The 12,568-nt window shown below is 38.3% G+C and overlaps 1 protein-coding gene across 2 annotated transcripts in view; it reads right to left on the bottom strand.

The window, feature by feature from the left end:
* fynb (FYN proto-oncogene, Src family tyrosine kinase b) overlaps positions 1-11,730 on the bottom strand; it is a 91,136-nt gene extending 79,406 nt beyond the window's left edge. For both annotated transcript variants that reach the window (XM_056765314.1, XM_056765317.1), the window contains exon 1: positions 11,558-11,730. The gene's annotated coding sequence lies outside the window, so the exon portion shown is untranslated. The remainder of the gene's footprint in view (positions 1-11,557) is intronic.
* Positions 11,731-12,568: the final 838 nt, after the last annotated feature.

Here is a 12,568-nt window from a genome sequence, read left to right as displayed (position 1 = left end):
TTTATGCTGCTTTGTGAAACATGTTTTAATAAACACTGCATCCATTTATAAAATCTACAGTTTCCCTGTTCGTTTGTGTAAGGAAATGAAGTGTTAAAAAATTTGACTGAAAATCGAAATTAAAATCGAAATCCCCAAATTGATTTAAAAATCAAGGTTCTTTTTTTTGTTCTTATCGGGTACTTATTTTCTCCACATTGCTTTGTGTTAAAACGTGGATCCTGAGACAAACAACTTAACTTAATGTACAAATTTTGCAGACACTTTAATCCCATTTACACCTGTTATTAACATGCATTATCGCTCTTCGAATTAGAACATTTACATTTACATTTAGGCATTTGGCAGACGCTTTTATCCAAAGCGAATTACATTGCTTTTATCCTATACATTTTACATAGGTATTTGCAATACCCTGGGATCGAACCCACAACCTTGCGTTGTTAACGCAATGCTCTTACCACTGAGCTACAAGAAAGCAATTACAAGTGAATGAAGGAAACATTTTTTTTTTAAGTAGGATTGGGCAACGTTTTAAAGTGAGGCGCGTCTAGGCACAAGCTGCACAGAGACACATCTTTTTTTATAACATGTACCCATGTTATAAATTCAGGCGTTTGTCACATGTAAAGCGTGAGGCTTCATTGTATTGTTATTCTAATGTTGTATAAAATAAAAAAATGATATAAAGGGAGGCGCGTCTTTATACAACAGATGTAATGACACAATCGGTCACGAGAGCCGATGCACATACAGTAGGAAGATAGATGATATGTTTAACAATTAAGTATGAATATGCACAAACAATGAGAGTACATGTATAATACTGGTGTTATAAACTGGTGATCATTGGGTTTGTACTGTAGGTCTTCATCCCTCGTCACTCTCTATTAGATGCGTACTTTTTTCTGTGTTGTGACTCTTTCTTAGCTTTCTCATGCTTGTCTTCAGAGGTGGGGGACTCGAGTCACATGACTTGACTCGAGTCTGACTCGAGTCACAATTTTCAGGACTTGGGACTTGCTTGATTGATGTAAGAAAATGAGTTGACTTTGACTTGAGAGCAAGTGACTTGAAACTTGACTTGACTTAAAGTGGAAGACTCGACACTGACTTAAAGTAAAATAAAGTAATACAATTCGTTTCAAAAATAATTAATGTGACTCCGTAGCACTAGCGCCTGTGCCTTTAACACTGCACAACTCAAACCGCGCCAAACATGGCAGACAACAGTCGAGCTCCGCAGATAGTCACGTTCGGCTATAAGGACTTTGAACTTTATTGGACGGTGCCAATAAAAAAAGATTTGCCAGATGCAGAGTATGCAACGCAAGAATGTCTGACACGACAACCACAGCGTCAAATTTCATCCGACATTTCAAGAACCACAAGGAAAGATAAGAAAGTAATTTATTTATATTCAATCTAATAAAACGATTACTAATGTAATGAATTAATTGTTTATGTTTGTCATAATTTGGCCTTGGTTGTTTTTTTATTAATATTAGAAATGTGATCATCGATCATCACTGATAAGCCTACGTCTCATCTCATAGATGTCTTAGAGAATTTGGCTATAACAGTGGCCCAAATTTTAATGTTGGGGGGGCATTCTAAAAGGAAGGGGCTTCTCTATATTACATGTAGGCTAATGTCTATATCAAATGTGGGCATTTTCAAGTGTTGGTGTGGACTGCATGTGGAAGCTGAATAGCAGCTCGCTTGTACTGCATGACAGGCTGATGGACGCTCCGGTGCGATCACTTCTAATTAAAAAGTCTTTAAAACCTTTTCGGTCATACTGAAGATAATAATTTCATCATTCATATCGTATAACCATCTACCTTTCATCTACCGTATAAAAATGTACCTCTGTTTATTTTAGTACTGCGACTTGACTTGACTTGCTTGATTTGTCTAAACTGTGACTTGAGATTTGACTTGAGACTTGATGGTTAAGACTTGAGACTTGCATGGACTTGACCATATGTGACTTCTCCCCACCTCTGCTTGTCTTTGCCGTGAGACTCTGGTGACTGAATTCGCATCTCCAAAAATACCTTACTCGCCCTAAGTTAAACCTAGCAACTAATAACAACTTTAGAAAGCCATCTGACTTCTGAAATAAGCAAGAGTGGGCGTTTGTATATGCACACAAAGACCTGCAAGATGGAGATCTAGTTACATTCAGCATAAATATACAGCACTGAGACTAATAAATACCCATCAATTAGCTTGATATCATTTAGTTTTGATTCCTGCTATGAATCTGTGGCTATCTAACACATACTGTAGACTAACAAATGTAACTCCAAGTATACACTTCTTTTACAGTACTGAGGTATCTATGAGTCTAGCAGTTCTCAAGCACAGCAAAGCACATATAATAGGCTCAAATGTGCCTCAAGGACAGCCATATTTAGAACAAGGCTATTTTATTAATTAGGTCTGAACTATAAGTACTAGCAGCAGAATTGCCTAATATTAATCTATCTTTGTGCAGAAAAGAAACAGTCTTCAAAGCTAAATACTACAGAAAGTGTTTATTGATCCTGTAACACTGACCTGCTAGCCAGATAAGAAATGTGTGTTTTAAACAAAACGAGAACTAAGTGGTATTCCATATGACTTTTGTGGAATTGCAATCACGGGTTTCCAGTCAGTGCGACACGCTACGAAAATTTCTGTGTATGCGCAGAATAAATTTGCAATTGAAGCACACGTGCGATACAGTTTTGCACATGATTTATACAGAACCGCTTGTTTGTGTGAGGTGTAAATCAATGGTGAACAGCTATTTTAGTTGTTTTTGCTTTTACAACTTGTTTTCCTGCTGCACTGAGTCCATATTTAGACCCCTATGATTTCCTTACTGTCGAAACAGGGAAGGCTGCGCAATCTGGCTTTCTAAATACGTCACCTGCTTGTTACTCGTATTACTACACACGTGTGACAGGTTAGGACGAAGGGCCTACACACTTTTGAGGGGCCCCGCCTAGGCCATATCAACTAAAAATCTTTTCAAAAAATCCAATTAAATCGCAATGGAAATCACAAGCCATGGCCGATATTTTTCTCAATCGATATTCCATGTCACTCGGGAGTTTAAAGTCGGCATGAAACGGAAGTAATGATCCTATTCTTTTCCGTATTGGGACGTATATCCAATTGAATCGGCTTCTGAAATGAGAGGAAATGTAGGTCGGGACTTGATTTCGTTTTCGGAGGGGCTTCTGCCAGGCGGCTCCAGTCTCTTATATATATATATATATATATATATATATATATATATATATATAGCTCAAATTGATTAAAGAGTGTTTTTTACAATTTAACAGATTGTCCTACCTCCTCACTCACTTTCTTCCAGGCAAGATCCATTTTATTCCTGTTTCGATAAAAGTAAGATGTATTGTACAGCTCCAGGTATCCAGGTACAGCTCCAGGTATCCACATACAGCAACAATGATTTTGTCCTCCATTGTTGTTTCGGATTTCTGCCTCTGCTTGCTATGTCATAATCATGTCACTACTAGAGCAAGCTCCTGATTGGTTAACGCGGCGTGAATTTTTGGCAAAGTTTCGATTTTTTTATTCGCACTTATAGCGTCAATTCGCGGCACCTCATTTGCTCGAATAGCGCCCCAGGATCTCCTTTCACGTCTTTGCATTGACTTTACATGTAAATTACTCGCGCTTAACGCTTCTTTCTTGTTTGGTGGGAACACACAGTTAGACTTTTCCTCACACCAGAGAAAGTTTGTAATGTGCAGGGTTTGAGTTTTCAGGGCATGAGAGAGCATTTAATGCGTGCGGCTCTGGCTTTTCCTTCCATCTGAGAGAGTTAATGTGCGGGCTTTGAGTTTTCTGCACACAGCTCGGGCATTTTCCTCGCAGAAATTGCTATTAGGTGACTCCTGGGGCCAGTTACTCTAAAGTCATCCGACTGGATTAAAAAAAATGTCTTTCAAAAGCAAAAAATGGATTGTGAATTTGCATTAGATCACAAAATCCAATCTAGGATTTGATCAGAATCAAATCGTATTAATTAATGTCTTTTAAAGCATATCACAAACTCTAAAAGAAACTCTTATTTACTCCATTATGTACAACATGTAGGGGATTTGAGGCCTTTGCAAGTGGGCTTTGCAAGTCATAATCTGCCCCTTTGTTTTTATGAACTAAAGTCAAAGCTTGAGGCTATTCTTAAGAGTATTTTTATTCTGAGAAATTTTATACAAATGGCCCCAGGTCTACTTAACTCCCATCATGCACTTCTGTTCCACATAAACTCTCTGTTCATCATACTAAAGCACTAAAGTCCTGAGGGTGTGTTGCATTCAGCTGGACACAAGCATTCCATCACACACAGATGCTTTGTATGTACGAGAGAGAGGGCAACTCAGGCCATAAGCAACAGGAGAAATTCAAGTGAATGCTATTTACTGACCAATAGCAGCACAGCGGAATATTCTATGCTGATGGCACAAAGCTGCACTGTTGCCTACAAACAATACACACACATAAATGTATGAATGACCTAAAACACATTTCATGACGTTTATTACGCACAAAGACCCTCCAGAGTCTCAAGAACAAAACATGCACAGATGAGTTTTGTTTGGGTGTAGATGTCCTCTTTGATGTATAAGAGAAGCGCTTACATACCAACCACAGCATAAGAAAAACTCACTATGTCTGAAACAATTCCACAGACACTCAATTTGAGGCAATGTTGCTTTACCACATACTGTATTACAACATCTTGGTGTGGCGAGTGTTGTACATTCTAATAGTCACGTCATGCTGAAGCACATAAGCATCCTTCATTATAACCGGACATATTAGTATCTACATGGATAATATCTAATCTTTTTTTAAATTCTAAATAAAATGTCAATATTTCAATGTAAATTTACTTATATTATAAGCATTGCTGATCAATGTTTCTGTCAGCATTCTACCACCTGTAGTTGCTCTCCATGACTCCAGAGGCCCCCGGTGTTTCCCTCTTCCTTAGCTCTTCCTCGGGTGTCCTCATTAGTCTATCCAGGTCACCTTAGCCTTGTTACCTCAAGGTATTGAGTCTTTTACTTTGCTTCTTACTCAGTTATTAGGTACTCAGTCCTTCCTCCCTGCTTCAAGTATGGCTACTTACTCATTGTCTTTGTTATTGTTTATGTCCTCTGGTTTGGTTTTCTCCCCTCGTGGAGTTTTTTTTTGTTGAAGTTTGTTATTTTCTAATTTCAGTCCAAGAAGAACTTTTTTCCATTCCATTCCATTTTCTACCGCTTATCCGAACTACCTCGGGTCACGGGGAGCCTGCGCCTATCTCAGGAGTCATCGGGCATCAAGGCAGGATACACCCTGGATGGAGTGCCAACCCATCGCAGGGCACACACACTCACTCATTCACTCACGCACTCACACCCTACGGACAATTTTTCCAGAGATGCCAATCAACCTACCATGCATGTCTTTGGACCAGGGGAGGAAACCGGAGTACCCGGAGGAAACATGCAAACTCCACACACACAAGTCGGAAGCGGGAATCGAACCCCCAACCCTGGAGGTGTGAGGCGAACGTGCTAACCACTAAGCCACTAAGCTGAATCGGACTAAACCTCCCTGTGTCTTAGCGGCAGATCTCCTAACTACTGCACCGGAGACCCGAGTTCTAGACCAGCCGTTGCCTAACCCTAACGCAAGAACTTGTAATCATCTCACACAATTGAATCCAGATATAATAATAAGCAAAAACATGTGCAGAAATAGACAGATCACGATTAGCACAATAAAACCTTTAAAAAATATAAGTTACGTGTTTAACTGACTAACCAATAACCGTCTAACCAAAAAACGTTCATGTTGTTCATTTTCTTTCTTTTTTACTTCAACATTAATCCTCCTAGTAGTAACATGGCCTTGTAAACTCTCAGTTTATCTAAAAATAGACATTTACATGCTGCCATGTAACTTCCACATAATAGCTTACTAGACAAAAGAAAGAAAAACAATAACAGATTTACCAGTGTTATAAAGAGGCTAGTCTCAGACCACTTTTCTGGAAACACTTCAGCACATTCGAAGTCTTCATCTGATTGGTTGAATTTTACAGAATTTCTGGGAGACGTGCGTGTCGCATTCTTTAACGTTCCGCCTGGAAACAGCGCAAAGCCGCCTAATTGTAGAAGTAAGTTGTCGTGTTTACATCGGTTGCAATGTAGAATTCATCACGATGTATACCGGTCTGTTGCTGCAGGGACATTGCCACGTCTCGAAACATGACGCGGCACAAAACGACACGTCGTTTGGCCTCTTGGGTGGGCCTTGGCCAAAGAAAGCGGCCAAAGTTCACAGACCTTCAGTATGAAGGTATGGCTATGCGAGACTATATACAGGCTGATAGGACAGAAAACTGTCCCTTAATTCTTGAAGTCCAGTAAGTTTCTTCCACAAAGCACATATTATTGCTGTAGTTATGCAAAATAGGCCAACTGCTAAAAAATGTAGTGATGATGCATTCGCCTCTTTGTTCGCATACTAGGATAAATAACTTTTCTGTTATGAGGCTACAAAGTGGCCAATTGTTAAGTAACTCTTTCTCTATGGCTTTTCTTTTGGTCTCTTTCAAAGAACAGGCATGTGCTCCCTACGCAAGGGCATAGCAGTGCAACGTGGGCCAAGCTGCAATGATCTCACTGAAGCTTGTGGGTGAGACAGCTGAGACGAAAGGAACTGACCCGCCGCTAAGGCCTTTCATTAGCCATCCACACACATAGAAACACTCAATAAAAACAGTTATTTCAATTATTTATGATTATTGATTTTCTTTTATTAAATCTGAATAAAGTGCCCATAATATGGTATTTTTAAGATCCTAGTTTTGTTAAAAAATGCCCTACAACAGGTTTGAATGCAACCAAGGTCAAAACTTAATATTCTCAAAATATACATTTGATATTACCTCATTTCTCAAAGTGTCACGGCATAATAAACCATTTTACGAGTTCACAAAGTTGGTCATGTTGCACATCATATAAAACAATGTTAGCAACTATTAATGATTCCAGTTAATTTTTTGTTTTAGTTTTCCCATTTGGGTTAAAAATTCACATATGGCCAATGTCAGAGGTTGTGAAGTGGCAAACCACTATAGTCCATCGATGGCACGTCTGTGTCTCATAATTATTCCTGAGACTGCGTTTTCATTTCCAATAAAAAAAACATTTCCCTTAATTAATTATTCTTGACAGCATCTGGTATGTTCCTGTCTGACCCTTCAGAGAGGCGTTGAAAGCACATAAGTGCATGAAGCATTAGAGCTGTGCAGGTAAACCACACTCCCGACCTGTGGATTAGTCCTCTTTATAGCGCTCATCTTCCATGCGGGACCAATTGCCAGCATTACAGTAGCAACCACTTTTCTCTGGAAAGCTTTTAGAATTGAGACAGGTGCACTTTGAACTCGCTCATATAGGCCATCTGGAGGTAGGACCTGCTTTATTATTATACAGACTTTTCAGCAGAGACGCGTTAGGACCCTCGGTATCAAGGCTTTTAGCAGATATACTCATAGATATTTATGGAGATACTTTGCAGCAGAGAGACGTTGGAGAGAAAGATTGTCTAAAAATCATCCCAAGGAAATTGCATTGATTTGGTCAGTATGTGAATAACATACTAACATAACAAGATATGATGTTGTTGTAATATTAGCTGTGTGACGGAGCAGTTTTGAGCATCTTTGTTTATCTGGAACCACTTTCATATTGTACTCGTCTAGATACTTGAGAGAGAGAGCGCGTTGGAGCTGAAACTGGAAAGCGAGCGAGAGCACGTATTACTCTTTACTCAATGATGAATAAACGTTCAGTTAATACGGGTCACATGCATTCCAAACCGGAGAACACCATCCGTACGGATCATCCCGCGATCCGTTTCACCACGATACCGCAGCGGGGAGGAAGAGGATGTAGAGTTTTGTTGTCCTTTTAAGGCTCAAACAACCCAGTCATTTGATAATGAATTTAAACGGAAATTGTGCGTTTTATCTGATAAAGAAACATCTTAAAACCTTGTGTTGAGATTAACCGCGAAGAGCACCTTTTTGCACATGCATGAGCTTAAACCGGACCACCGACTTGTCTATTTCAGTTCTGTTTTTATGCTTTTATTTTGTAGTAACGAAATTGTATAAGAGTAAAATAAAAGATTTTGTTCAGGAAATGTAGTGGAGTAAAAGTAAAAGTCTGCAGAAATATAAGGAAAGTAAGGTACAGATACTCCCAAACATTATATTACAACACTGCACCAGAGAGGTAAAATTATAACAAAAGCATAGCTCTATGGGATGGCTCTCCTTTCAGAACAAATCATGGATTTGGACAGGATGAACAAAACAGAAAATTCGAGATAGTTTTACTTCAATAATCCTCAAAACTGCGTGTGACATAATACCTCAGATTGTTCTGAACAGTCATCTATGTTTCCACGGTTACCTTTCCAGAGTTCTTGAGGCTGCTGTTGTGACCAGCTGCTTCATTCATCAACCAACCTAGTTATGAACGTTATTATGCATGTCATAATTCCTCTTTTATGCAAAGCACTGAGATGGATTTCAGCAAGCAACCCCCTAATACCAGAGGAAACTAAAAACCTTAGAAAAAACATGCTGCATTTAATGATTAGTTAAATACAGACTTAAACATGTGAGATGCAAACAGCTTTTTGTGGTTGTGGAGAATGTGACTACATTTCCTGGAGGTGGTTTTAAACCTTGAAAAAGAAACAATGAGGGAGAAAAAAAGCAGACGATTATACCAGCAAACACAGCGTTAAGGTTGATGGTTCGAAAAAGTAGTCACAAATATAAAACTTACCAACCACCTTTGAGTTACAAAACATTCTAAATGACCAGAACCTGACTTGATAGACAGCAGTGTGCACATGTGACAGCATAATTATTCACACTGCGATTAGCATTGGCACAACGATTAGCTTAGCCTCAGTCTCAGATGTCACGCACACATACCGCTGGCTAAACGTCTAATGTAAACCTCTGATGCACTTTACTGGAAACACTTCAGCAGATCGGAGGTCATACTCCAACTGGTTGAATTCTACAGGATTTCTAGGAGATGTGCATGTCACATACTTTTAGGGTCTTTTCCTGAAAACAACACAAAGCCATCTAATCAAAGAAAAAAGCTGTTTTGTTTACATCGCTGACAATGCATTCATCAAGACCAACTAAATGCTTGATTCTTACAAGTATGCAAGGTTCTGATTTGTATTTTCATGAATTCACATTCATTAAATCAGGTAAAGGTGTAGAGTTCATGGCCTGTTTTTCCTGTGTGTTAAAGGTGTTCATCAGATGTTAATATTTGTGATACGGAAGATCATTTTTGGACCATCAGGTTGGATTAACGCAAATCTGGCAACCCTAATGTAAACAGTTCTATCGTACAATTGCAAGTCCACGACACAACGAAGCAAAATATGATTGGTTGCTTTCTTTGTCATTAGTCATGATAAGTCTTTGGGGTCTGAGGCCTGGCTAAGACTATGATAAGCCCTGAGTCAACTGTTTTGAAAAGGTAAATGCTAAAATCTATTAACCAAAAGAGTCTGTAAGAATCAAAAGACTTTCATAAAAGAAAAATAACTATTAACCTAGTAGACCACCTACTTAGACACCATTTTGGGCATCACAGATATGTGAGCTGGGTATTTTCAAAGATCATGCATTTCCAGTGTTTCCACTAGAATTTTGCGAAACTGTGGCGCTGGATGAATGTCAAACGCTAATAAACATATTTGTGACGTCACCGCGTAGTTTTGCATTGCAACTTTAGACCTGTTTCGATTCCACTGTCTGCTCATTACATACAGCTTATTGCCCAATAAAGATGTTTACATATTTTCTGTTTTTGTTGTCAGTTCTGTTTTATAACCAAATTTTATATTCAACAGCCCCTTGGTATAATCAATAATTAGTTTATTATGTTTTTCCATACTTTGCAATGCATGTTAAAAGGTTATGTTTGTGTAAAAAAAATTGCAATTGTCTGTGCTCTGAAAGTTTTGACTGTGCTCCTAAATTTTTTAATTAATGAGTACAAGGGCCCCCCCCCCAAAAAAACAAATATTCTGATAAAACCACCACACACACCTTAAAAAGCGGATAATTCCATTCTTTCTATTCTATTTCTTACATACATCAGGTGGCAGAAGTAGCCTTGCCAAGCTAAAAAGGCCGAGTCAGGGTCACAGGTGATTATTTTGCATTATTTTGTATTTTTGCATTATATTATAGTTGCGCTGTTGTATATGTATATATTAATAATGTATGTATATACAAAGAAGTTTTTGTAGATGCAGTAGTGGCTGATTGGCTAATTGTATATCCTGGTGTATTTCGAAGGAAACTGCTGTAGTCAGACATGAGACACCACAGTGATAAAAATGAAGAACAGAGTGACAGAAATGAAGATCAGGGTGACACAAATGAAGAACAGAGAGAAAACAATGAAGAACAGGGATGATTTGAAGATGTTCTGGACTTTGAAGTCAAGCCAAATCAACCTCACCCCAGATAACAAAATATATAAAAAAAGTTTTATTATATTTTTTGTTATATTATATTATATTATATTATATTGTTAAAGTCAAGGAAACTGAACTAAACAGTTGTGATAATGGGGCTCTGCAGACCAATTTTATTTATGTCCCCACTAATGTCAAAATCAAACTTTCGCCCTTGCAAATGAGTATGCTTAAATCTTCTTAAGCTTATCTTAAGAAATATTCAAGAGTCAAGACTAATTTGTAGTATATTGAATTCAAAATTGTTCCGTCATAGGGCACTTTAGTAATTGTTCTTAAAGAGTATTTTAGTGCACTTTCTTTTCACCTGGGACATCACGAGTACCTAACATAGTATTTACTGCACTAACATATAAACATCCAAAATGTCAACAGACAAGGACTTAAAGCCACATTCCAATTTTGATGCTGAATTAAAGAAGACCAGGTACATGTCCAATACATAACTACACATGTGCTATAAGACGTATATAACAACATACATTCAACTTTAATAACCACCAACACATCCTTTGCCAGTAACCCACATTATCACTGTTTTAAGCTAATTTTAAACAATAGCGTAATTACAGCCGTTTAAAGCTGAAGGAGAGAGGGTTTGGGCCGAACTCGTGGATGCTCACAGCAGATTTGTGCCGACACAGCAGTTGAATAAGGTCAGCACCATGAGGAAACTAAATCTCATCAAAAATATCTGTAACAGTAATTGTGTCTGCAATGTCTGCAATCAAATCACGGCGTGCTACACAATTATAGACGACGTTCCGTATTTCACCATACCAAATCAAGTCTGCGTTTTAGCGCACATAACTTGCCCATCATCCTATACAGAACACATGTATAGATATACAGAGAATAATGCTACGCATTGTAATCCGTGGATGGCGTGCATGCTCCTATTTAGAATGAACTACAATGACAGCACAAATAATAATAATACACCTACCACGTTAAGTCTTGTCTAAACGTATTCCATGGTGCAGAAAGCAAACATAAAGCCCCAACTGATGGTGGAAATAATAACTGGCAATCAATGAAAGGTTAGTAAATAGCGTTTTCTCAGCAGGATATGATTTACTCCTCCATGCAGCTCGCTACTGCTTAGGGCAGACGATGGTGGCGCAGCGTCCGCAACTCAACGGAGCTACGCTCTGATTGACAGGTCCCTCAACCAATCGAAGATCCTGACTTCCATTTAGGGCGGGCATGAGCATTCTGTTGGCTGGAGAAGCTGCTAAACACATTCAGTCCCAACCCATGGGTATGTAAACATGGCAGGCAAGAGACTGAATACGACTTGACGATAGTAACTCACAAACGCGTTAGATTAAATTTAGCATGTAAATCCACGTAACATATTGTGAAAATTATTATATGCTTTGTAAATGTATGTGCACAGTAAAGAGATAACTTAAGAAATGATTTAAAGAACACCCTGTCATAAAGTTTCTTATCAAAAGTTTCTATTTTAAATGTGACCGATAAATTCTTAAAGATATTTTTTGTAATGTTTTCCACTAATACAACGACGTGAAGTCTTTTTATATTAATTATTTTGGTTTTATTTATTTAAGTATTTAATTTTACTAAATATAATTTAAGAGGGCGATTTCCAGGCCAAGTCCGAGACTCATTGAAATGTTAAAGGAGAGGTGTCTTGGTAGACAACAACTTACCCTGACATACATCATTCCGATTGTTTTGTCTGAAGATGCGCAGCATTTTTTGTATAGTATGTAAAACTTAAATATCCTAATTTAACTTACTCCTTGTTTAAGATTACTTATCCGGGAAACCGCCCCATAGAGAACGGACAAAAAGTCGTAGTGAAACAGGCGACATGCCTTTGCACTAACATGTAAGAGATAATGTACAGGCAGCTGGTTGTTAACGCAGAAAAAATGTTAACACGGTGTGATCAGGACCCGATGCGAAGCGTATCTTCTTATATCATACG

The sequence above is a fragment of the Triplophysa dalaica genome, chromosome 13 (genome assembly GCF_015846415.1).
Source record: "Triplophysa dalaica isolate WHDGS20190420 chromosome 13, ASM1584641v1, whole genome shotgun sequence".
NCBI lineage: Eukaryota > Metazoa > Chordata > Actinopteri > Cypriniformes > Nemacheilidae > Triplophysa > Triplophysa dalaica.
Note: the sequence above shows the minus strand (reverse complement) of the source record. Positions and strands in the feature narration are given on the sequence as shown.